This window comes from Bubalus bubalis, chromosome 19 (assembly GCF_019923935.1).
Source record: "Bubalus bubalis isolate 160015118507 breed Murrah chromosome 19, NDDB_SH_1, whole genome shotgun sequence".
In the NCBI taxonomy this organism is placed as follows: Eukaryota; Metazoa; Chordata; class Mammalia; order Artiodactyla; family Bovidae; genus Bubalus; species Bubalus bubalis.
This window is the reverse complement of record NC_059175.1, coordinates 21,536,979-21,562,518: the sequence shown is the minus strand read 5'-3', so window position 1 is coordinate 21,562,518 and position 25,540 is coordinate 21,536,979. Positions and strand designations below refer to the sequence as shown.

At 38.7% G+C, this 25,540-nt stretch overlaps 1 long non-coding RNA gene across 1 annotated transcript; it reads left to right on the top strand.

Moving 5' to 3' along the window:
- The first annotated feature begins 281 nt into the window (after positions 1-281).
- LOC112580619 lies at positions 282-16,844 on the top strand. The gene is made up of 4 exons (XR_003104946.3): positions 282-400; positions 12,034-12,087; positions 16,266-16,360; positions 16,448-16,844. It is a non-coding gene; the product is annotated as an uncharacterized LOC112580619 (long non-coding RNA).
- Positions 16,845-25,540: the final 8,696 nt, after the last annotated feature.

Genomic DNA, 25,540 nt, shown 5'->3' with positions numbered 1-25,540 from the left:
TATGGTGCTAGGAATTGAATAAAACAGACAGAAACTCTACCTAATTGTATGGGACACATAGAAGAAAACATTAGTAAATCAACCACAGAAACAAGGGACTATGCAAAATAATTTCAGATTTCACATGATATTTTGTTTGTAATGGGGATATTATAATATTGGGGAGACATTATGCTATACATGCTGCAGAAGCATTTTACATTTTAACATAAATTTATCTAGGGGTAGGAAACACACCTAGGTATGTAGGAAAAGGGTTACTAATGGGAGAAAAGAAATTTCACAAGAGCTTTCTCTCAACAGGAATCACGCAGAGGTGAACACCACTCTCCAAAATGAGAAAGTATTTCAATCAATCAAGATGTTACATTTCTTTAGAAACTTGGAGCAGAGGATTAAGGTTGGTTTCTGTTGCTTCATATGTTATAAATTTAAGGAATGGTCCATGCTGGGCCCAGGATTAGTGTCAGAGAGAAGAGAGCTGAAATCAGAATTTATGTTTTAGGATTAATGCTGTCGGGAGAAAAATGATATTTTAAAACCACGTTTCTAAGATTGCCTCAAGAAACAAAAGTACTACCTTCATGCACCGTTGCTACAGGTGCCCAGTGAAAAAGAGTTTTGTTATTTACTTGTCTTCTAAGACCTGACTGCCAGGTCAGAGCAGATTTATGTTGTTTCTATGCCTTATGGAATAAACACATTTTCAGGGCACAGTAATTTCATGTTGGAGGAGGAGAAGAGTCAGTTATATTTGATCCTTTATTATTATTATTTTTTTAAATAAAGGCTTCTCATGCCATTTTTTCCCCTTTATACCATCCAAAAGTATACAGTGAGAGTGAGAGTGCAGGGAACTGGTCCAGAAGAGGGGCGCAAGGAAACTTGTATTTGTAGGTAGATCAAAGCAATCTTCACCGAGGAGAGGTATCTGGGTCTGGGTGTTGAAGAATGAATGGGATGGTTGGGTAAGAAGGGTCTCTTACTGCAGCACAGTTCTAAGAAAGCTTCAGGCAGGCTGAGGGAGAGACCTCTAAAGTGACCCTTTAGAGGATGATGCTTCCCTTTGGGATGGGTCTGCCTCAGTCCCCTCACCCCACTCAGGCGGAGAGCAGCTCTCAGGGATCGTGGCCTCGGCAGGAATGAGGTCATGGATTTGGAAGAGCAGTGGCAGGAGATTCAGTCAAGTCCTAGGGGCCATGGTTCAAGCCTTACAGCTTGGCCTGCGCCTCACACTCCAGACTCACTCCTCTGATGGTGGAACTAATCTACAGTACTGGTCGTATTCAAGGGAAGCGCACAGACTTTGGTATGTTTGGAATCTGGTATAGACTGAGAAGCCACAAGAAGTGGGGTTGGCCATGGGAAAATGGTTCAGATGGTGGCCTTGGTGGCCATGCTAGGGAGTTTGGACTTCATATTATGGACAGTGTGGTTTAAAGTGGAGGAACACATTTCTATTTGGCTTGCATGTTTATAAAATTACACCACATATAGTGATGAGGTAGGTTAAAGTGACCCAGGAATGAAATGAGGGGACATGTCAGGAGGCTTTTGCAATAGTCTAAGTAACGGATGTTGAAGGATAAAAAAGTCAGAGTGAATGGAGAGACAAGACAGAATTTATTATAGAAATTGTCAGGACTGAAGGATTAACTCAGTAGTAAGATGGGTGGTTAGGAGGTGGTATATAGGTTTCTAGATTGAGAGGAAAGGTGGGCAGATCATGTCATTAGCCAACATGGTACCACTGGAAGAGAAACAAATAGGGTGAGGGGAATACACAGTTACGTGTTTGGGCATGCGGAATTACAGGTTCTGTCAACTATGCTTCCTGATGTGGTTTTCTAGACCCTTCACGGTACTTGGTAGGTCTCCTCTTAGGTACATTCCAATGCACCTCTCAAATGTGTTGTAAATCCCAGTAAATCTAGTTCTGGGTGTGATCAGAGCTCAGGCGAATGACAGCTACATTTTTAAAACAGGGCCTAGGACTGCATTAGCTTTTTCAGCAGCAGGATCATGCTATGGGCCTATTTTGAGCTTGCCATCTACTCCAGCCCTGAAGTCATTTTCCACAGGAAGTGTTTTCAAGGCCATCGTTTATTCTGGAACTTATGTTTCTTTAACTTAGGTGCAGTGTGTTTCATTTGTTACATTAAATTTCATCTTGTGGATTTGGTTATATTATTGTAGCCTGTCAAAATTATTTTTGAATATTGATTCTCTTAGTTGTTCTTAGTGATACCTCCAAACTTTGTGATCTCTTCGTATTTGAAAAGTGTGTTCCATCCTGATCAATAGAACAAATCAGAAATAACTGTAAGTTCTACGTCACTCAAGACCTTCTTATTTGATAGATATCTACTTGTCAACTCTCTTTGGGAACATTATTTTCAACCAACTGCATTTATCCATTGTGAATTTAAAAATAGGTAAGAGAGACATTGCTGACGTGTTGTTAAACTCAGATACTCTGTGTCTGCAGAATTTCCCCAGCCTGCTGTTTTAGTGATCCTATTAGAAGGGACGACCTCACTTTAATGAGCCTGGGCTGCTGCTCAGTACTTACTACTTTCTTTGCTAAGCTTATAGACTATCTGCTTAGAAATGCATTTTCTGGGATTTGATGTCAGACTCGTGGGGATATCATTTTCATAATCTTCTGTCTGTTTTTGAAAATAAGAACCTTTGACCTTTTCAAGCCTTTTGACTTTTATCCTAGTCTCGTGCATTTCTCCACCCCTGAGATTAGTGTCTTAGTTGTCGTATTGGACGTTCCTTTGTAAGTTAGTGTAATACAGTGGTTAAGAGTGCAGCTAACCTGCCTGGGCAAGGATGCTGGCTGTGAAACTTCTGGCAACGTATGTATCCCTCTCAACTCTGATTCCTTGCCTGTGAAATACAGTTAATAATAGTACCTATCTAATAATTTGTTGTAAGATTAAACAGATTAACCCATGTAAAGGACTTAGAACAGCAAACTAGCTCTATTATTACTTTAGGATGTCATTTGGTCAGATTCAACACCTGCTTTCTTTTTTTTTAAATTAATTTATTTTTTATTGAAGGATAATTGCTTTACAGAATTTTGTTGTTTTCTGTCAAACCTCAACATGAACCAGCCATAGGTATACATATATCCCTTTCCTTTTGAACCTCCCTCCCCATCCCACACTTCTAGGTTGATACAGAGCCCCTGTTTGAGTTTCCTGAGCCATACAGCAAATTCCCGTTGGCTATTTTACATATGGTAATGTAAGTTTCCATGTTACTCTTTCCACACATCTCACTCCCTCTTTCCCTCTCCTCATGTCCGTAAGTCTATTCTCTCTGTCTGTTTCTCCATTGTTGCCCTGTAAATAAATTCTTCAGTACCATTTTTCTAGATTCCATACATATGCATTAGGAAATTATATTTATCTTTCTCTTTCTGACTTCACTCTATATCATAGGTTCTAGGTTCATCTACCTCATTAGAACTGACTCAAATGCATTCCTTTTTATGGCTGAGTAATATTCCACTGTGTATATGTACCACAACTTCTTTATCCATTCATCTGTCGATGGACATCTGGGTTGCTTCCATGTTCTAGCTATTGTAAATAGTGCCACAGTGAACAATGGGATACATGTGTCTTTTTCAATATTGGTTTTCTCAGGGTATATGCCTAGGAATGGGATTGCTGGGACATATGGTGGTTTTATTCCTAGTTTTTAAAGGAATCTCCATACTGTCTTCCATAGTGGCTGTATCAATTTACATTCCCACCAACAGTGCAAGAATGTTCCCTTTTCTCTACACCCTTTCCAGCATTTATTGTTTGCAGACTTTTTGATGATGGCCAATCTGACTGAGGAGAAGGCAATGTCACCCCACTCCAGTACTTTTGCCTGGAAAATCCCATTAACGGAGGAGCCTGGTCAGCTGCAGTCCATGGGATCGCTAGGAGTTGGACACGACTGAGTGACTTCACTTTCACTTTTCACTTTCATGCATTGGAGAAGGAAATGGCAAGCCACTCCAGTGTTCTTGCCTGGAGAATCCTAGGGATGGGGGAGCCTGGTGGGCTGCCGTCTCTGGGGCCGCACAGAGTCGGACACGACTGAAGCGACTCAGCAGCAGCAATCTGACTGGTGTGAGGTAATATCTCATTGTAGTTTTGATTTGCATTTCTCTTCCAGTGGTCATGTATGGATGTGAGAGTTGGACTGTGAAGAAAGCTGAGTGCCAAAGAATTGATGCTTTTGAACTGTGGTGTTGGAGAAGACTCTTGAGAGTCCCTTGGACAGCAAGGAGGTCCAACCAGTTCATACTAAAGGAGATCAGTCCTGGGTGTTCATTGGAAAGACTGATGCTAAAGCTGAAACTCCAATACTTTGGTCACCTCTTGCAAAGAGTTGACTCATTGGAAAAGACTCTGATGCTGGGAGGGATTGGGGGCAGGAGGAGAAGGGGATGACAGAGGATGAGATGGCTGGATGGCATCACTGACTTGATAGACATGAGTTTGAGTGAACTCCGGGAGTTGGTGATGGACAGGGAGGCCTGGTGTGCTGTGATTCATGGGGTTGCAAAGACTCGGACAGGACTGAGCAACTGAACTGAACTGAACTGAACTGAATAATGAGCAATGTTGAGCATCTTTTCATGTGTTTGTTAGCCATCTGTATGTCTTCTTTTGAGAAATGTCTGTCTAGGTGTTTTTCCCACTCTTTGATTGGGTTGTTTGTTTTTCTGATCTTGAGTTGTATGATCTGCTTGTATATTTTGAAAATTAATCCTTTGTCAGTTGTTTCGTTTGCTATCAACACCTGCTTTCTTAACCATTTTCTCAATCTGTCTTCTAATTACTATTAACCATAATCATTCTCTCTTTAGAGTCTGATAAAGAACATGGAGTTTTAACTATGGCATTAAACTGATGGAAGGAAGATAGATTTTAATCAAATACCTTGGTTTTCTTTTAGCTTCTAAGGTGCACAATAATTTATTGCTTATCTTTTTTTATTAGAATGGCCTATTATTTGAATTTATTTTGGAATTAAACTCTTTCCTTTCATTTTTGACTGTTGGGAACTGTTTGCACACGTATTGCGTCACCCCTCTGAAAGACATTACTGAGCATTGGAGAGTGCTGTTTGGGATTGTCAGTTCCCACATCTGTAAAATAAGAGCCACAGAAGAGTCTAGTATGTAGGGATTCTGTAGATTGCTTGGCGTTTCACTATAGGGTCTCAATACAGGGAAAGGTTTAACCACAAGGGTGCTAAATCTAGATTTCTTAGGGAGATAAACATCAGGGCTTGAGGAGCAGGAAGTTCTCCCATGGAGTCTGAGAGTCTTGTGGGATTAAGGGGTTTGCTCTCGTCTCATAGCACCCTATCTAGTCAGTGTCAGGGATCCTGTGGTTGCTTCTAAAACCCAACGAAAAAATTAACCGGTTCTATGGAACTCAGAATCAGATTCTGTGAATTCTCAACATATAAAACCATTCTGTATCAGATTGGTGTAAAATCATCTACTGGAAGTAAAATTCCTTCCATTCTGTGAATAATCTAATGGCACAGGTTCCTATGCATGAGCCTCATGGAAGAGATAAGATTTTCAAAGACATACCAGACTGGACAGGATTTAAAGTGGTAAAAGCAGATTTTATGCAGGACTATCGCAATAAAGAAAAAGAGTCCTTAGTATAGATCTCCTCATATGGGCTCAGTACAGCATGGGCAACTGGGGATTGATAGCCAAGGAGGCAGGTGGGCATTAGAGGATGGAAAATTACCAAGAGGAAGCACCAGGGGTTGGGGATTCTGGCTAAGCTGACTTAACAATATTCTTCCTGAAGGCAAACTAGGGTGATCAGATACCAAGGGTGGAGGATGAAGAACTGGTCACATATTGAGGATGGAGATTATCTCTAAACTGACTTAGCAGGATTCTGGCTAAAACTGGGTTCTTGAGAATATGCCCAAAGACATATTGAAAAAGGATGCTCAGAATATCCCCAAAGATTAGTTGAAAAAGGAGGCTGAAAAGAGCTTGATTGAAATGTGGTCAAGGAGGGCATCTCACCAAGCTCTGAATGAATACTCCTTTGTTTCAGAATAGTTTTCATGAATTCTACTTTTTCCTTTAATTGCATTCAATATAGGCTTGTGGAATTTGACAACCATGGAGATAAGCTGGCTAGACAGGGTTTTTAAACTGATGCAATATTCATGAGATGAGATGATAGGATTTTTTTTTTTTTTTGATCTCCCCTTCCCTCCACCCCTTCCCCCATGAGCTTATACTGCTGCTTTGAATTAAATCTCAGGAGAAATCCTTGGAATATTAGATTAAGTCTAAACTGAACTACAAAGGTTCAAGGCAACATAAGAGACATTAGAGGAAAACTTAGTGAACCTTAACATTTCATTTTTCCTATTTTCCCTTGGACACTTCATTTAAAGGATGAAATCAGATGCATCTCTCCTCTGGAGAAATAAAGACATGACCATTTCCCCTTTTGTCTCTTGCTGAGACTTATTCAAGGGCCCCAGGAGAGGCAGAACGTGAGGAGTGCAGTAATACTTTGTTTAGGTAAATGTTCAGTTCCATTTCCTTATCTCCACACACCTCCACTGGGGGACCCGTTTCCCCACACCCCCAGCTCAGCCTGTTCTTAGTGCTCATTCAGAACCCAGACAGAAACTCCTGCTGATACTGCCTTTTGTAACTGGAGTCATAAAACCCTTAAAATGTATTGTTCCAGTCAAACCCAGCTCTGCTCTGCAGAATTCTGTAGACACCTTTTTTACTCTCTGTTTTCCAGAGGGCATCATCATGGCCGCCTTTATTAAACGTAGATTTTTGTCATTTCAGTGCTTGGATGGGAGCCAGTTATTGTCTGAAAAACCTCTGAACTTATAAAGGGTTTATGCAGCTGGAGAAGCTTATTCCTAGAGAATTTGAAAATGATCTTCTATTGCCTAGTACCTGAGACAATTTTTAAATTATGATCTCTACCTTGGCTGGTTTTAATTTGAATAGAAAGGGAATTTCCCTCCAAGGGATTTGCAGCAGCAACTTCTCCCAACCCCAGCTCTGCTCAGTATTTTTTTTTCTTCTTCTTCTTTTTTTCTTTTAGTTCCAATGCTTTTATTTGACAAGTATTTGTTTAAAACATATTATTTCTTTTTTAAAATTTATTTATTTATTTTAATTGGAGGCTAATTATTTTACAGTATTGTGGTGGTTTTTGCCATACATTGTCATGAATCAGCCATGGGTGTACATGTGTTCTCTGTCCCGAACCCGCCTCCCACCTCCCTCCCCATCCCATCCCTCTGAGTTGTCCCAGTTCACTGGCTTCGAGTGCCCTGTTTCATGCATCGAACTTGCACTGGTCATCTATTTCACATATGGTAATATACATGTTCAGTTTCTTGTTCCTTGAAAATTCAGGGAACTCCGGTCTGTGTGCCTTTGTTTTGAACCTTAGAAAATCGGTGATAAACTGTTTGCTCTTGAAGAAGTGAGAGTCAGAAATCTTGAGAGACATTTCTGCTAGGTTGTGTAGAGCCTACTGAAGAATTGTCTGGCGTCTTGGTTCTTATTTATAAGCCTAAATGAGTGAATGCATGGAGCGGATTTTTCCATTTGTTTTAAGAATTGATTTATAAAGTACTGCTAACCAGTTCATTTTTTTCCCTTGCACTTGTCTGCATGGAAAGCCCTGATCTAAATCTGCTCTTCTTATTTTCCTGAACCCATAAAACATGTCAAATAAAATGAATAAATGGCTATGATTTCATTTCCATTATGTATTACTATTGAGTTAGAGTTGAGATTTGGGGGCTTGTTTTAGAGTCCAATGTACGTCATTTATCACTCTCATCTACCCTTCTTACAGACATCTCAATAGACTCTGTCTATATACAACAGTGGACTGTGTACTTCTTGACTCAGAGAAAATCACATATGTAGCTGTCACTGTGGATTGTTTGATAAAGATGTCTAAATGGCAAATACCCAGGCAGAAAAGCAAAAGAGAACCAGATAAAAAGAAAAAAAAAAAACAAAACTCAGCAACCTAGAGAATAACAAATGATTGATGTACAGTGTTCTTAGGCAAAAGACTATATTCTAGATTTAGATTTATTTTGGCCTCTTTTTTGCTCTAATTTCTGCTTCTTTCAGTTTAAAAAACCTATTTTCAGACTTTCAAGTGAACTGGTCATTGGATTTCACAGACCATCCTTGAATATGTGTTCCCGGAAACACGTTTATAGAGGATGGGTGTTATTAGTTGACTCTCCTTCAGCTAGACTGTTAGGCAGCCAGTTCAAAATGGCCCCACAGCCAACTGCTCCCATCAGCACAGTGACCCTAAAGTTGGATGTTTGAATCCAGGGTCAGATGACCCCCAGTGAGCTCTAGACATCAGAGAGATACCGGCATTATTGAACAGTTAGTGTCTGGAAGTTGATGATGAACAGGGAGGTGTGGCATGTGGCAGTCCATGGCGTTGCAAAGAGTCAGACCTGACTGAGTGACTGAACTGAACTGAATGTAAGTTCATTTTTCATACATGAAATATATGGATATATATTTCTATAAGTACGTTCAGTCAGTTCAGTTCAGTCGCTCAGTCGTGTCTGACTCTTTGCAACCCCATGAATCCCAGAACACCAGTACATTACATAATATATATATATATATATATATATATATATATATATATGTAATGGCTGGAAAGCGTTGGCTATATATATATTTACAGGGCTTCCCTGGTGGCTCAGCTGGTACAAAATCTGCCTGCAATGCTGGAGACCTGGGTTCAATCCCTGGGTCAGGAAGATCCCCTGGAGAAGGGAATGGCTACCCATTTCAGTATTCTTGCCTGAAGAATTCCATGGACAGAAGAGGCTGGTGGACTACAGTCATGAAGATATTTACAAGTTCTCCTCCAGACAGCAAGTGTAACTCCTAGAATATCAGTATGAGTTATAGCCGATGCTTTCCAGCCATGTTTCATTGAGTTTAGGGACTCTACAGAGGTGCCCCAGGTGAGCCACTTTATAGGTGTGTGTATACCCTGAGAAGGTGGATTTTCAGGCTCTTCTACCACAGCTGATCCAGACCTTTTTTTTTCCTGTTTATACTGAGGCTGTGATAAGATTTGATTGGAAGAGTTAGGTGGGTCAAATTTTAAAAACAGATTTAAAATGTCATTTTGGTGTGACGTACCCATCTCTTCTAGCTAGGACATCGACAAAAGCTTTCTTGTTGGAAGGGTTGGCCCTAGTGGTGATGTTGGTTCTGATTCTTTTCTGCTAATCCTCTCTATTGTATCTCCACTTGCAATTGCACACGTCCTTTATACTGTAGAAACATCTTTCACATCTGAAACAGTCCTTTGAGGAGACTGAATGTTTTGTAAAGCCACAGTTGTCCTCAAAAATATTTCTAATAGAAATGGATGGTCATCAAACCACCAGCCTTGGGGCCGTGACTTAATTTGGATCGTAGTTCTAGCTTTCTGTAGCTTCTGGCACTGCAGTCTTTTGTTCAGACTGTATTTATATTTACACATACACATATATTTCTGATTATAAAACTACTAAATGTCACTTCTGGAAAAGGTGGAAAATACATAAAAGCATAATAGGTTATCTGCAGCATTTATATTGATTTATCTTTTTGGTCCTCTTGGTTTTATCTTTGAAGAACTTTGCTCTTCACTGTGAATTTACCTCTCAAATTCTCTTTCTTGACTTTTGCCTGAACCCCATTATTTTTCCTACCTAGTTAGAATAACAGAGCTTCCTTATCCCTTGAAGTTTTAGATCAGACATGAGTTTCTTCTATCTTCAAGTTGATCCTTTGTTCTTTATTTTTTTTTAATGTAAGTTTCAGATACAGTGCATTATAGTTCAACATCCATATACTCTATAGAGTGATCACCACCACAAGTCTAGTTACCATCCATCACCAACTAGTTGAACCCCTTCACCCATCTTGTCCACCTTCTTTCCTCTCTGGTAACCACTAATCTGTTCTTTGTATCTGTGAGTTTGTTTTCATATTATTTTGCTTGTTCATTGGTTTTGATTTTTCAAGTTGATCTTTTATTCAGCTCTGGTTTACATTCTTTCCTTCATTCTGTATGACCAACTTCTTTAGCTCCAATTAAGGGAATGATTTTTCTTTTTATTCTTCACTCATGCCTCATACTTCTGGCCCTCTCTAGTGTGCACTCTCTTCTAAATGTTTTGATTTGTCTCACATTCATCACTTGATAAATTACTTCACTCACCTTCTTCAAATCTCTTTTGAGAGTTTTTTTTTTTTTTCATTAGTTGTACTGAAAAGTTCTTTTCTAATTTAATTTGTGGTTTTCATGTCATATACCTCACTCCCCAAATGTTCTGAGACCCATTAAGAGAAATAAACAAAACAACTACTTGTGTAAAGTTACAAAAATATTAACAAACAGAGTGGGGACTGGACCCTCACAGCCCCAGATTTCAACTTTCTGATCTCTTCTCAAATGATGGTGTCTTTCAATACTCCCCAATGGAAAACTAACACTGTCTGAGGATGAAATTTTGATTGATTCCAAATAACATACAGTATTGACTCATAAGCATTCAGATAATTCATTATGACTTCAGGAGAGGATTGGAACCAGGGGCTCAAAATGAATAGAGGACAGCCTTGTTGTTCCTGAAATGTACTCTTCACTTATCCAGGTATTTTCTCTCTTTGGGGAAGATACAAACAATGAGATGTTTTCAACTTTTTTGACAGTTTAGCAGTGAGGACTTGCCTGATCCCTCCATTTGAAACAGGAAGCCACTATGAGCATGGCAATCCCTATCTCCCTTCACACGAAATTGTTTGCATAGCATTTGTAGCATTTTGATGTAATATCCATTTTGCTTGTTTATGTGTCTACTGTTAGTTGTGCTGTCCCCTCCCTCCCTCACAGCTGGTATAAGTTCCACAGGGCAGGAATATTTGTCTGTTTATTCATTGCTGAATCCCGTTCGCCTTCCACCCACCATACTCCCAAATAGTGGCCAGCATATTAGCGCATACCCCATAAGGATTTAATGAAGGAAAAAAAACAACAACAAATGAATTGGTTAAAGTCAAAACAGGGTAAAGTAATATGTTATCACCATTTAACAGATGGAGGAATCAAGTTACTTCAACTATTTGGCAAAGGTCTCAGGACTCAGAGTCCCCTTTTCATCCTATAAACAACTAAGCTTTGCAACTGATGAAAAGATGCAATGGTATACATAATTCATGGAAATACCATGGAATTCATTTTACAACTCTATCAACCCAGATGTTTGATGAGAGCACTGTTTAAGACTCCAGCATATGCAAATTGGTTAGATTCTTTAGCCAAATGACACCTGTGAGCAAACAGGACACATATCCTGTTCATTAGAGCAGTCTGATGGCCACCCCAGACCTAATGAGTCTGTCAACACTTACACTGCTCTGTGTGTTGCAGTGATCCTGGGCAGCATTTGTCATGTGGGAACTTGGCAAAAAGAGTCTCTCCATGGGAATAAACTAGGGAGGTTAATTTGGTTTCACTCCAGCTGGTTGAAGCTCCATTACCTGCTAAGTCTGTTTAATGTGGTTGTTATTGTTCCTTTGCTCCATGGCTACAGTCTGGCTGTACTCTGTGTGTAGACTGTTACTATTAATAACCATAGTGAGTTTCTGATTTTGAGCCAAAATTGTTTTTATTTTATCACAGTAGGGATTTATTTTTATTCTGAAACGTTAGTTTGATCTCTGTGCCAACCATCTCAGGGCTGACTTGTCTATTTAATACCAGTAAGGATGCCTGATGACCTCCTTTTTTATTCTTCTCATTTTTTTATTGGTACTGGGTGTACTCTAGTTAAATTCTATAGTTCTAGTTTAAAAGTAATACTTGGTAGATAAGAAGTATGGTAGAAGAGAAAACAGCCAACAAGTGGACTTTTTTTATTACTAGTGACAAAATCTTTTTGTTTTAGATGTGTGCTGTCTATTCTACGGAAGAAAAGAAGGCTGTGACATCACTGCATATGGTAGTATTTGTAATTACTTCCTATTGGTGGGGAAATCTGGTAGGAGTCCCTGTATTAAACTGAGACCAGTCAACAGAAAGAGGTTATGAGGAAAATCACTATTGTGCAAATTTCCAAAAGACAGGAGAATGGACAAGCTTAGTTCTGGATAATTTGCAAAAAGTAATAAGACCCACTAAAATGGTGCTAGGTCAAATAATGATGTATATTCCTTTTATGCTCTGGTCCTTTGCCAGCTTACGTGTACACACAGACATATACCGGCATACTCTTCTTATATCCGAATTGCCACAAAATCCCCCCTGACATGTTTTCTGAATACAGTTTCAGTTGTGCTTTTTATTAAAAAATTTTTTTTTCCAGTTGTCCCTTTTAGAAGCAAATGAACACTGAGAGACTACAGCAGTTCCTGGAGGGAAATGTCCTGACAAAGTATAGGTCTCAGCTTCTGGTCCTGGCCCTTCTGTAAACTCACTCTGTGAGCCAACGGTTCTTCTTAGCTGTAGTGTTGCTATTACAGACAGAGTTGATAATCTTTGTTGTACCAGATGCACAGGGGTGTATGGAATTCAAGTGAGACAGTGTGTTGTAATTGAGAATTAGCAGATTATTGCTCACCTAAACACATTATGGTTGTTTTGAGTCTGCTTCGCAACTTGGTCAATGCAGGATGGCAAGAAGGAGAAGTTCCACATTTCCTCTCAGGGGTTCAGGGCAGCATTTGGGAATTCCAATCATCACCCTTCTTTTTTGGGGGGAGATCCCTGTGGAGGGGGCACACAGTAGTGAACGATAGCCAAATAGGAAACTAAATACCACTTGTGATGGTTAATTTTATGTATTAACTGCACTGGGCTAAGGAGATGAACATGCAGTTAGTTGGTAAACATTATTTCTGGGTGTGTCTGTGAAGGTGTCTCTGGAAAAGATTAGCATTTGGTTCAGTAGACTTAGTTAGATTGCCCTCACCAATGCAGCTGGGCATCATCCAATCCTCTGAAGTTCTGAGTAAAGCAAAAAGGCAGAGGAAGGACAAGTTTGTTTTCTCTGTTTGAGCTAAGATATCATCTTTTCCTGACCTTGGACCCCGGAACTCCTGGTTCTAGGGCCTTCAGACTCAGACTGGGAGCTATACTATTAGCCTCTTGATTCTCAGGAATTTGGACTTGGACGGAGTTACACCCCTGGCTTTCCTGTTTCCCAGCTTGCAGATGGCAGATCATGGGACCTCTTGGCTTCCTTAGCCACATGAGTCAATTCCTATAATAAATTTCCTCTTTATATGTCTATATATGTCCTATTAGATCTGCTTCTCTGGAGAACCCTGGGTAATACCCCATCTTATTAGTATTTGAGAAGAACCCAATAATCTCATTTTATAAAAGTTGTATTTGAATAGGTGAGGCTCCAGGCCCAGGTGAGGCCTCCTGTGTGGTTGCTTTTGAATCTGAAAGCTCCATCATCTTGAGTAGAGGAGGTGGAAGGGAAGGAGTGACGGGGTGGAGTGAGATGGAGAGTGAGTGAGAGTGAGCAGGAGAGCTGACTAGTTGCAGCTGTAGGGGAAGAGGTGAGCCCTGCAGCCCGGCCTCACTTGTCACCCATGCGGAGGCAGGAAAACAGAAGGGCTCCTGCTTTCCAGGCACTTCCTGTATCCTGGTCCAGTCTAAGTCCTGGACTTAGGCGGGTTAGATGAACAGTTTCCCTCCCTTGGACTTGGAGGTGAGAGGTAACTTATGAAGCAGTAGGCAGAGGGGTGCATGTGTGTGGCCAAGAAGCAGAGTTCCCTCTTTAACTGTGTCTGCGCAGAGAAGATATATTCCACCCCAAGGAAATATGGAAGGAAAGGATACGAGGCCACACTCATGATAAGGGTCACTCTATAGAACTCCAGAGGAGCTGTCAATGTATGACTCCAAAGAATTTCTTTGCCAGTAATTTGGTACCTTGTCAGGATCTTAATGCTAGCCAATCTCAGATGAAAATCTTGTAAGTAGGTGGTGGAAGGGTATGTATATGTGTGTGTGTGTGTGTTTGAGAGTTTATTTTCCTCCTATCTCCTAAAGATGACACATGTGTGATACCTTGCTTGTAGTTACTCAGAAATTACATCTTATGTTTCCATCTTATAAGCAGAAGGACTGCACTGAAGGAAACTATTCCTGGGGCATGGCTGTAACATCTCTAAGAAAGCAAAATGTTTCTTAACACCTATGATTTAACATGGTGTAGCTTTATTTCTTGGAGAAGGAAATGGCACCCCACACCAGTACTCTTGCCTAGAAAATCCCATGGACAGAGGAGCCTGGTAGGCTACAGTCCATGGGGTCGCTAAGATTTGGACACGACTGAGCAACTTCATTTTCACTTTTCACTTTCCTGCATTGGAGGAGGAAATGGCAACCCACTCCAGTGTTCTTGCCTGGAGAATCCCAGGGACGGGGGAGCCTGGTGGGCTGCCGTCTATGGGGTCGCACAGAGTTAGGCACGACTGAAGTTTCTTAGCAGCAGCAGCAGCAGCAGCTTTATTTCTTGTTAAGTTCTTAGAGATAAAATGAAGAAATGAGACTAAAGAAAACAGGGTATTTTAAGAATTGACAGGCTGTGTATTTCAATTTTGGTGTTCCTTCATTTAAAGTTGACTAATAATGCATAAGTGTAGTTATCTCATTCACATAGGAGGGAGAAGGAAATGACTGTCTTCTATCAGTGAATTTTAAGTCTTGCTTATTTTTGACTTTAAAAAGTTAAACATTTAAAATACATCCTGGTTAAAATTTGAATTTTTTAAAGTCAAATTTTATGGGACTCAAATAGGAAATGTTCTTTTTACATTGAATTCTGTTAAATGAAAAAAGTTGTGAGTTTCTGATGAAACAATAGCTAATGATTTTACACGGTCAATTCCAAATTTCCTGTGGGATTTCATGACTTTTCAACTAATGTTATCCCTTTACTCATTTAGTAGGTTATATATAGAAATTTAAAACCCTGGAAAGGAGGGTGGGTGCCACAAAGGGATTTAGACCAGCATGTTCTAAGCAAAATACAGGTCTCCCAGTCCTGAAATTCCAATTTACCAGTTTTAAAAAGTAACAAAAGTAACAAAGTTAACAGACAGCTGCTGCTATAAACTGAGCATAGGATTTAAGACTGTTACCTACCGTGGCTTCAGCCCACATATCTTCATTTGTTTAGAATTTTGGATGAGACCCTGCACATAGCAGGTACTCAGTGAAGAAAAGGAGCCAGTCATCAATTTATGATACTAACTTTTACCCCCCATTTCTTCATCTCATTGTATTTTATTTGAGGTATAAAATTATGTTAAAACTATTGCTACGACCTAGCCATTTTGAAAAATGGCCACCATCTTTATCATAAAAATGGTTTATCACAATGTCCCAAAATATAAGTGAATTTAGATTCTAGTAAATTAGTGGGAAGAATGATAGACTGATACGTTTATGCAGTATCAATAAAATGAATTAAAAGTTGCTTTTAATAGCATGTGTTTGTGTGTGTGTATAGTCTTTTGATAATCTAGTCACATTCTTCTCTTGAACTGCTTGATTATTTTGGTGTCATATAGACTCTGAATTTCTCAATATTATCATTAGCCATTTTAAGAATTCATAATATTCTTAATGTGTTCCTAATTATCTATGTACTGCTATTTCTTTAAATAATTTCTCTCTTTTTTTTTTTTTTTTTTTAAGCAGGAGACTGAAATGACTCCAGTATTTGCTTAAGTGTTGAATATTACTGGGACACAGAAAGAACTAGTCATACATTCTGGCTGGCTCTGTATGGGCCACCTCTGCAGAGTTCAATTAGATGAGGTGCTGTGGACAATAGAGCAAAGCATGGGGTGTGTCTGTAATTGACTAGCCTGTATGTCCTGAATGACTTGGGGCTTAAAGACTCGTTTTCCTCTAGGCCTGACTTATGAAGAATTTATGGTCTATTTCAAATAGATAAGGCTAATACACAGGAAAATATTTGATAAAAATTCTTAATTACATGTAATTGTATTAGTTGGGGCTCAAGTTAAGCTGTTTTATCTAATGTCTCAAAAGTGCAGTGACTCAAACAAGAGAGAAGCTTATTCCTCTCCAGGAATCAATTGTCTAGCCCTCGAGGTGAGTTGGGCTCCGGGTCTTTTCCTTGTTGTTCTGCAGTGGATGAAGCTGGCTTATCCCTGCCCACTCCACACTCAGCTCACAGCAAGGCCAGCGGGACAGAGCAGAGCATGAGCAACGCCTTCTTTTAAAAAGTCAGTATTATAGAGGTATAATTAACAAAAAGTAAATTGTGCCTATTTTAAGCATGCAGTCTAATGGATTTTGACATGTGTTTACAGCCATTTAACCATCACTGCAATCAAGACACCGAACAACTCCATCACTCCCCTGAGCCTTTTGCAGTAAATTCCATCTACTCTTGGCCTGAGGCAGCCAGAGATCTGCTTTCTGTCACTATGGATTAGTTTAGCCTGTCCTAGAGTTTCACATAAATGGAACTATACAGTGAGAACTTTCAGGCTGGGAGAAGGGGGACGCAAATGAGGTGCCTAAGATACAAAGTTAAGCAGACACTCTCTCAATTTCATGCTAGTGACAACCCAGCAATGTACCTTGTACTATACTCATTTGTATCTGTTTCTTTTGCTGAGGTTCATTAATTTTGTTGTATCAGTAGTTTGTTCATTTTTATTGCTGTGTAGTGTTCTATGTTGTAAATATACAATAGTTTATTTATCCATCCTTCTATCGATGGACATTTGGGTTATTTCCAGGTTTGGACTTCTAAGAATATAGCTGCTATGGACAGTTGTGTACAAGTAGTTCTCTTGAGAAAATACTTTGTAGTAGAATTGCTCAATGATATGGGAAGTACATATTGAACTTCACAGGACTGCTGAACTAATTTCAGAAGTGGTTATAGTGCCTGACACTCTGACCAGCGATGTAAGAATTCCAAGTACTTTACAGCCTCGTCAATACTTATTATCACTCTTTATTTGACTAGCTATTCTAGTAGCTGTGTAGTGACATTCATTGCAGTTTTAATTTGCATCCCCCAATGAGTAATAATACTGAATGTCATTTATGTGATGGTTGACTATTTATGTGTTTTTGTGTGTGAAATATCTGTTAAAATCTTTTGCCCATTAAAAAACTTGGGTTCTCTTCTTAGTACTGAAAAACAAGAGTTCTTTTTATATTATGGATACAAGGTCCACGTCAGATACATGAACTGGAAATCTCTTCTCCAAGGTAGCTTGTCTTTTCATTTACTTAATGGGATCTTTCAGGGAACTGAAGTTTTTAATGTTGAAGGAGTCCAATTCATTAATTTTTTTTCATGGTTCTTGCTTTATGTGGCTTAAGAAATCTTTATATAACCCAGTGTCAAAAGGTACTTTCTTATGTTTTCTTCTAAAAATACTACAATTTAGCCTTAACATTTCAGTTGATGATTCAATTTGAATTAATTCTTGTGTTTGTTGAGAGCCAAGGGTTAAAGGTAATCCCCACTGTCCCCCCTGCCCAACAACACACACATAGATATCCAGTTGTTCTCGCACTATTTGTTGAAAAGACCATTCTTTCCTCATTGAATTACCCTGGCACTTTTTGAAAAGTAAACTCTCTATATTTGTGTGGTCTATTTCAATGACCTATATACCTAATCTTATACAAATACGACACTGTTTTGAATAAGAAGCTTTATATAATAATTTTTGAAATCAAACAGTGTTTTCATCCAACTTTGTGCTTCCTTTTCAAAATTGCTTTGGCTATCCTAAGTCCACTATATTCCATGTGAGTTTTGGGATTGGCTTTTCAGTTTTCACAAGAGAGACTACTAGGGTTTTCATTATGATTGTTTTAAATATATAGATCAGTGGTGGGAGAGACCTGACATCTCAAGATCTTTAATTTCCCTCAGCAAAGTTTTGTGGTTTTCAGATACACATCTTCAGTATATTTATGTCTATGTATTTCATGTTTTTGTTTTTCTAAATGTATTGTTATATAGTTTTCCAAAAAATTGTTTTCTCATATATAGTGTAGGGGAGGAAAACCTTTCATTTACCCTCTATATTTGTGACTGGGGCCTATGAAGTAAATGGATGAAAGGCAGATTAATGGGAGAAAAGGAATACACATTTATTAATATTTTTATGTTCACAGGAGTTTATAGATTAGAAGTGAAACTCAAAGAAGCAGTTATTTTGGGGGGCTTATGTTTCATTTCAGCAAAGGGTGATAAATTGTGGAGCGTGATTAGACAAAGGAAAAGGGTTTGGGTTTCTAGAGGTAGTAAATGTGGGAGGTATGTTATTTATAAGGGAACTAATGAAAGATAAGGGCTAGTTAGTAATGTTTGTTTATGTAGACTCACATTGGTGTCACCTTCCTGGTACGGAAGAGGAGAAGGGGACATTTTCTCAAAGGGATATTTATGCCCTGCTTTCAAGCAAGTGGCGGGAGAGCAGAAAGCTTTTCCTGTGGTTACTTTTTCTCAATTGCCTTCATCTCAAAATATCCTTGTGCCAAACTGGCGTATTTGGGGTGGCATATTCTCATCCCTTCCATAATGAAGATGCTTCCCTGGTGGCTCAGACTGTAAAAAATCTGCCTGCAATGCAGGAGACCCGGGTTTGATCCCTAGGTCTGGAAGGTTCCCTGGAGAAGGGAATGGCTATCCACTCCAGTATTCTTGCCTGGAGAATAACATGGACAGAGGAGGCTGGTGGGCTACAATCTATGGGGTCACAGAAATCTGGACATGACTAACGCTTTCACTTTCAGTATGAAGACAATACCTGTGTATTGACTTTGTATAATGCAGACTTGCTAATTTTACTTATTAATTCTAATAGCTATTAACATAAAACTTGTAGACTTTTCCATTTAAATGGATGTGTCTTATGTAAATAAAGATGTTTACTTCTTTTACAGTCTGTACAGATACACCTCATTTTATTGTGCTTCACTCTACTCTGCTTTGCAGATTTTGTATTTTTATAAATTGAAAGTTTGTGACAATACTGCATTGTCAGATGGTGATTAACATTTTTTAGCAATAAAATATATTTAATTAAGGTTTATACATTTTAAAGTCATAAAGCTATTGTACACTTAATAGACTACAGTGTAGTGTGAGTACAACTTTTATATATATATATATACTGTGTAGAAGAAAATGGCAACCCACTCAAGTATTCTTGCCTGGAAAATTCCATGGACAGAGGAAACTGACAGGTTACAGTCCATGGGGTCACAAAGAGTCGACCATGACTGAGCACATCAGAGTATATATACTGGGAAGCCAAAAAATTCCTGTGACTCACTTTACTGCAATATTTGCTTTATTGTGGTGGTCAGGAGTTGAACCCTCAGTATCTCCAAGGTATGCTGGTATGCCTTCGTTGAACAGAAACTGGTGAAAGCAACATCCTGCTTATTCCTAATCTTAGGGAGAAAGCATTCAGTTCTTCATCATTACGTATGATAGTAGTTGTAGATCTTTTATAGATTTACTTTATAAAGTTGAGGAAGACTCCTTCAATTCTTAGTTTACTGAGAGTGTTTATCACAAATGGTTGTTTAATTTTTCAAATGCTTTTTCTGCAACTATTAAGATGATCATATGGGTTTTTTTTCATTACTTTGTTAATGTATTGAATTACACTGATTGATATTCACATGTTACTGCATCGTAATCCTGGAATACTCCCTGCCCCACTCCCTTCCCCAACTTAGGATATAGTACGGTGGTCCCTGACGTACTGTGGTTTGATTTGCAAAAGCAAAATGCATTCATTAGAAACTATATTTTGAATTTTGATCTTTTCCTGAGCTAGTGATGTGCAGTGCCATACTCTCTCATGATGGTAGGCAGTGCCTACAAGTCTCCACTCCCAATAACCCACAGGATCAGGATGGTAAACAACCATCATACTCACACACATTCTGTACCTCTACAACCATTCTGATTTTCACTTTCAGTATAGTATTTAATAAATTATGTGAGATGTTCAACACCTTATATAAAATAGGCTTTGGTTAGATGATTTTGCTGGTTTTAGGTTAATGTACGTGTTCTGAACATATTTTGGGTAGGTTGTGCTTATCAATGGGCTTCCCTGATGGCTCAGACAGTAAAGAATCTGCATGCAATGCAGGAGACCCAGGTTTGAAGTTTTGTAGGTTATATGTAATAGATGCATTACAAGTTATGATGAGTTTATTGGGACGCAACCCCATTATAAGTTGAGGAAGATCTGTAGCAATTTTATATATTATGAGATTCAATTTACTAATATTTTGTAAATAATCATAATCATATAATCATAAGGGGTTTTGGTCTTTTTTTTTTCTTATGATGTCTTTCTGGTATCAGGATTATGCTGGCCTCATAAAGTGAATTTTGACATGTTCCTTCCTTAAATTTTTTGAGGTACTTTTGAAAGATGGTATTATTTCTTCCTTAAACATTTTATAGAATTTACTGGTGAAGATATCAGGGACTGGAGTTTTCTTTATGGAAAGTTTTTTATTGTAGATTTATTTTTTAGTATAAAATAGGATTATTCAGATTTTTTTCACTTCTTGTGTCTGTTTTAGTAATTTATTTCTTTTGAGAAATTTGTCCATTTTATTCAAGTTGTCAGATTTCTTGTTATAAAGTTGTTAATAATATTCTCTTATGTGTCCCTTGTAGTATGTTAGAATCTATAGTCATATCTTCTGTGCTATTCCTAATGTTTTAATTTATTGATATTTTCAAAGAACCAACAACCAACATTTTGTTTCATTGATTTTCCCTTGTATTTGCTTGTTGTATGATAGAGTTATTTCTACTCTTTATTATCTACTTCTTTTTATATAGTTTAGGCTTAATCTGATATTCCTTTTCTAGCTTCTTACGGTTATTGTTAGCTAATGGGTTTTAATCTTTTCTTCTCTAATATACGCATTTAAAGCTATATATTTTCCTATAAGCACTTATTAGCTTCATCTCACAAACTATGGTATATTATGTTTTATTTTTATTCAGTTAAACATACTTTCTAATCTCTTTCTTGATTTATTCTTTGACCTATGGTTATTTAGAAATGTGTTGATTCAGTTCAATTCAATTTAGTCACTCAGTCATGTCCAACTCTTTGTGACCCCATGGACTGCAGCATGCCAGACCTCCCTGTCCATCACCAACTCCTGAAGCTTGCTCATCTTCATGTCCATCAAGTTGGTGATGCCATCCAACCACCTCATCCTCTGTCATCCCTTTCTTCCTCTGCCTTCAATCTTTCCCAGAATCAGGGTCTCTTCAAATGAGTGAGCTCTTTGCATCAGATGGCCAGATTATTGGAGTTTCAGCTTCAACATCAATCCTTCCAGTGAGTATTCAGGACTGATTTCCTTTAGGATGGAGTGGTTGATTCTCCTTGCAGTCCAAGGGACTCTCAAGAGTCTTCTCCAACACCATGTTCAATTCTTCGTCAATTCTTCAGCGCTTATCTTTCTTTATAGTTCAACTATCACATCCATACATGACTACTGCAAAAACCATAGCTTTGACTTGACGGACATTTGTTGGCAAAGTAACGTCTCTGCTTTTTAATATGCTGTTTAAGTTGGTCATAACTTTTCTTCCAAGGAGCAAAATCTTTTAATTTCATGACTGCAGTCACCATCTGCAGTGATTTTGGAGCCCCCAAAACTAAAGTCTCTCACTGTTTCCATTGTTTTCCCATCTATCTGCCATGAAGTGATGGGACCAGATGCCATGGTGTTACTTTTGTGAATGTTGAGCTTCAAGCCAACTTTTTCACTCTCCTTTTAAACTTTCATCAAGAGGCTCTTTAGTTTATCTTCACTTTCTGCCATAACGGTGGTGTCATCTGCATATCTGAGGTTATTGATATTTCTCCCAGCAATCTTGATTCCAGCTTGAGCTTCATCTAGTCCGGCATTTCTCATGATGTACTCTGCGTATAAGTTAAATAAGCAGGGTGACAAGATACAGCCTTGACGTACTCCTTTTCCTATTTGGAACCAGTCTGTTGTTCCATGTCTAGTTCTAACTATTGCTTCCTGACCTGCATACAGATGTCTTAGGAGGCAGGTCAGGTGGTCTGGTATTCCCATGTCTTTCAGAATTTTCCAGTTCGTTGTGATCCAACAGTCAAAGGCTTTGGCATAGTCAATAAAGCAGAAATAGATGTTTTTCTGGAATTCTCTTGCTTTTTTGATGATCCAATGGATATTGGCTATTGATCTCTGGTTCCTCTACCTTTTCTAAATCCAGTTTGAACATCTGGAAGTTCATGGTTCATATATTGTTGAAGCCTGGCTTGGAGAATTTTGAGCATTAATTTTCTAGCATGTGAGATGAGTGCAATTGTGCAGTAGTTTGAACATTTTTTGGCATTGCCTTTCTTTGGGATTGGAATGAAAACTGACCTTTTCCAGTCCTGTGGGCACTGCTGAGTTTTCCAGATTGCTGGCATATTTAGTGCAGCACTTCAACAGCATCATCTTTTAGGAATTGCAATAGCTCAACTGGAATTCCATCACCTCCACTAGCTTTGTTCATAGTGATGCTTCCTAAGGCTCACTTGACTTCACATTTCAGGATGTCTGACTCTGGGTGAGTGATCACACCATCATGATTATCTGGGTCATGAAGATCTTGTTTGTATAGATTTTCTGTATATTCTTGCCATCTCTTCTTAATATCTTCTGCTTCTGTTAGGTCCACACCATTTCTGTCCCTATTGTGGCCATCTTTGCATGAAATGTTCCCTTGGTATCTCTAATTTTCTTGAAGAGATCTCTAGTCTTTCCCATTCTATTGTTTTCCTCTATTTCTTTGCATTGATCACTCATTTATCCTTGCTATTCTTTGGAACTCTTCATTCAAATGGGTATATCTTTCCTTTTCTCCTTTGCTTTTAGCTTCTCTTCTTTTCTCAGCTATTTAAGGCCTCCTCAGACCTTACAAATGTGTCGATTAATTTGCAAATATTTGGAAATTGTCTGTATTTGAAAAATTTTTTATTCTCTTGTGGTCTGAGAACATATTATGTATAATATCAATCCTTTTAACTTATTAAAACCTTTTTATAGCCAAGCTAAGTGGTCTATCTTGGTGAATGTTTCACAAGCATTTGAACTGAATGTGTATTTGTTTGTTATTTGGTTTAGTACTTCAATAAATATCAATTGGGTCAAACTGGTTTACAGTGTTTTAAAAGATGTTCTATATCCTTATTGATTTTCTCTGTGATAGTCCTACTAATTGCTTAACAAGAATTGAAATTTTCAAAAAATTTAAGATAATATCTTTTTTATAAGATGTAGAAAAGTTGTATAATTGATTTCAGCTCACATTAAGTTGTATGTTTAGACAGAAATTAAGAAATGTAGTCCCCAGATGGGCCTCCTATGCTTAAATAAAAAAGAGGATGCTATTACTTAAAAGAAAGAAGAGAATGATGAGAAACTTGGGGAAAAATTACTCTCTGCCACAGTAATTAACTGCAGTCTACCTGGGACAGACTATATATTCTGTAGGAATTCAGAGGAAGGGGTCTTCAGTGTGAGAGGAAGTTGTTGGGTGATGGGGCTTCAGTGCTGGAGTAGGGTTAACACAGACAGTGGATTTAAGACAGTTATTAGAAGTAAAGCGGCACAAGTGAAATGACCACAATGTGTGTAGCCTACAACAGAGAAGTGTTTAGGAGTGAACGGGACTTTGCAAGAGGCCCAGTGATAAAGAATTTGCCTGCCAGTGCAGGAGATACAAGAGACATGGATTAGATCCTTGGGTCAGGAAGATACCCTAGAGTAGGAACTGGCAACCTGCTCCAGTGTTCTTGCTTGGAGAATCCCATGGACAGAGGACCCTGGCAGGCCCTTGTCTGTGGGATCACTAAGTCAGACATGACTGTGCACACATATTCTCACTTGGGAGTGAATCTTGCAAATTATTGGGAAATAAGATTGGGAAGGCATATTGGAGTATCAAATTAGGGGCAGCCTTAAGTCCCCAGCTAATGGACTTTAGACTTGCTTCAGCAAGCAGGAACTTAGGTTTTTGAGTAGGGAGACCATCTGATTAAAGAAGTGGTTAGGCTTATTTATTGGGCTGCTGTATTCTAATGTAAGAGAGCCCAGCAGGTGTAGTATTCCAGGGGTGAGATATTGAGGCTTCAGGGGGAATGGAGAGACTGAAACAATTATTGATTTATTCTTTGCTGGGTATATGGATATGTGCATCAACTCCTATGCCCACTGTGGCTACGAGGGACAAGTCACATTGATGAAGGAGGCCTATGGGACAAGCATTGGTGGGACATTTAAGAGCCCGTTATTATTCTCCCAAATCATCCCACCCAAGTCACTGAAAAGCTGCAGAAGTGAAAGCTTGAAAACAAAATGTTAGCATTTATTTTTGCAACTAACTAAAACATAGGTATGTTTTTCCTTTATTTTCCAAAAAAATGTATTAATATAATTTGCCCACTAAGGACTGTTACTGAACATTTGTTTTATTTTTAATTTTTATTTATGTTTACTAGTGTGTATATATATATATACACAAAGTTCAATAAAAGAAAAATTTGACTGTAAAAAAAAAAAAAAAAAAGAGCCCATTATCTCATCTTCCTAACTGCTGGAAGGGACTAAGTCTCCTTTCAGGGGAAACAAAGCTCTTTTGGAATCACAGTTGAACAAACACATCAGGAAGATTTTTGTGACTCAAAGTGCAGTTCATTCCCTACCATCAGACTTTTTTGACTCCTAGAAATGCAGTAAGTCACCTCAGAGTAGTGAGTAAACCATCAAGAACAAAAGCCGAGTTGTCTGCCCTGCCTTTGTGTAGTAATCAACATCTGCTCCTGGGCGCTCGTTTTCCCGGGGAGAGTCATATTTCCTTCCATATGTGGCTGCTGTTCTGTGGGCTTCCCAACCTTCTCTCTGCTGGGTTTTTCCATGTGGTAGCTGAAGATCTCCAACTCTATGCTTATTCTGTACTGGAGTTGCCGTGGAAAATAAGGGAAACGTGAAGCAGCTAATGACTACATCATGGATGAGCCGCAGCTATTTGCGTTCACATCTCGTTCTTTATAGAGTCTCTGAGGGTGGGTATGGTCTCAATTAGGTTAGGAATGAGGTAGGAGGGATGGAAGAAAGACATAGCCTTTCCTTGATCTATGGCTTCTGGGTGGGATTCAAACCCACATCTCTCTATAGACCTGCACACCAAAGTCAAAACTCTCTACATGAGTCATCTGTTGGCTGCTTATTTTATTTTCCAGAGCTTAATTCCAAGGTTGCATTCCCCTCCTCACCCTCTTTCTTCCTTCCCTTAGCTTATCAACAGATAGAAACTGCCCAGGCACATATGGGAGGAAAGAAGGGAAAAAGAGAAG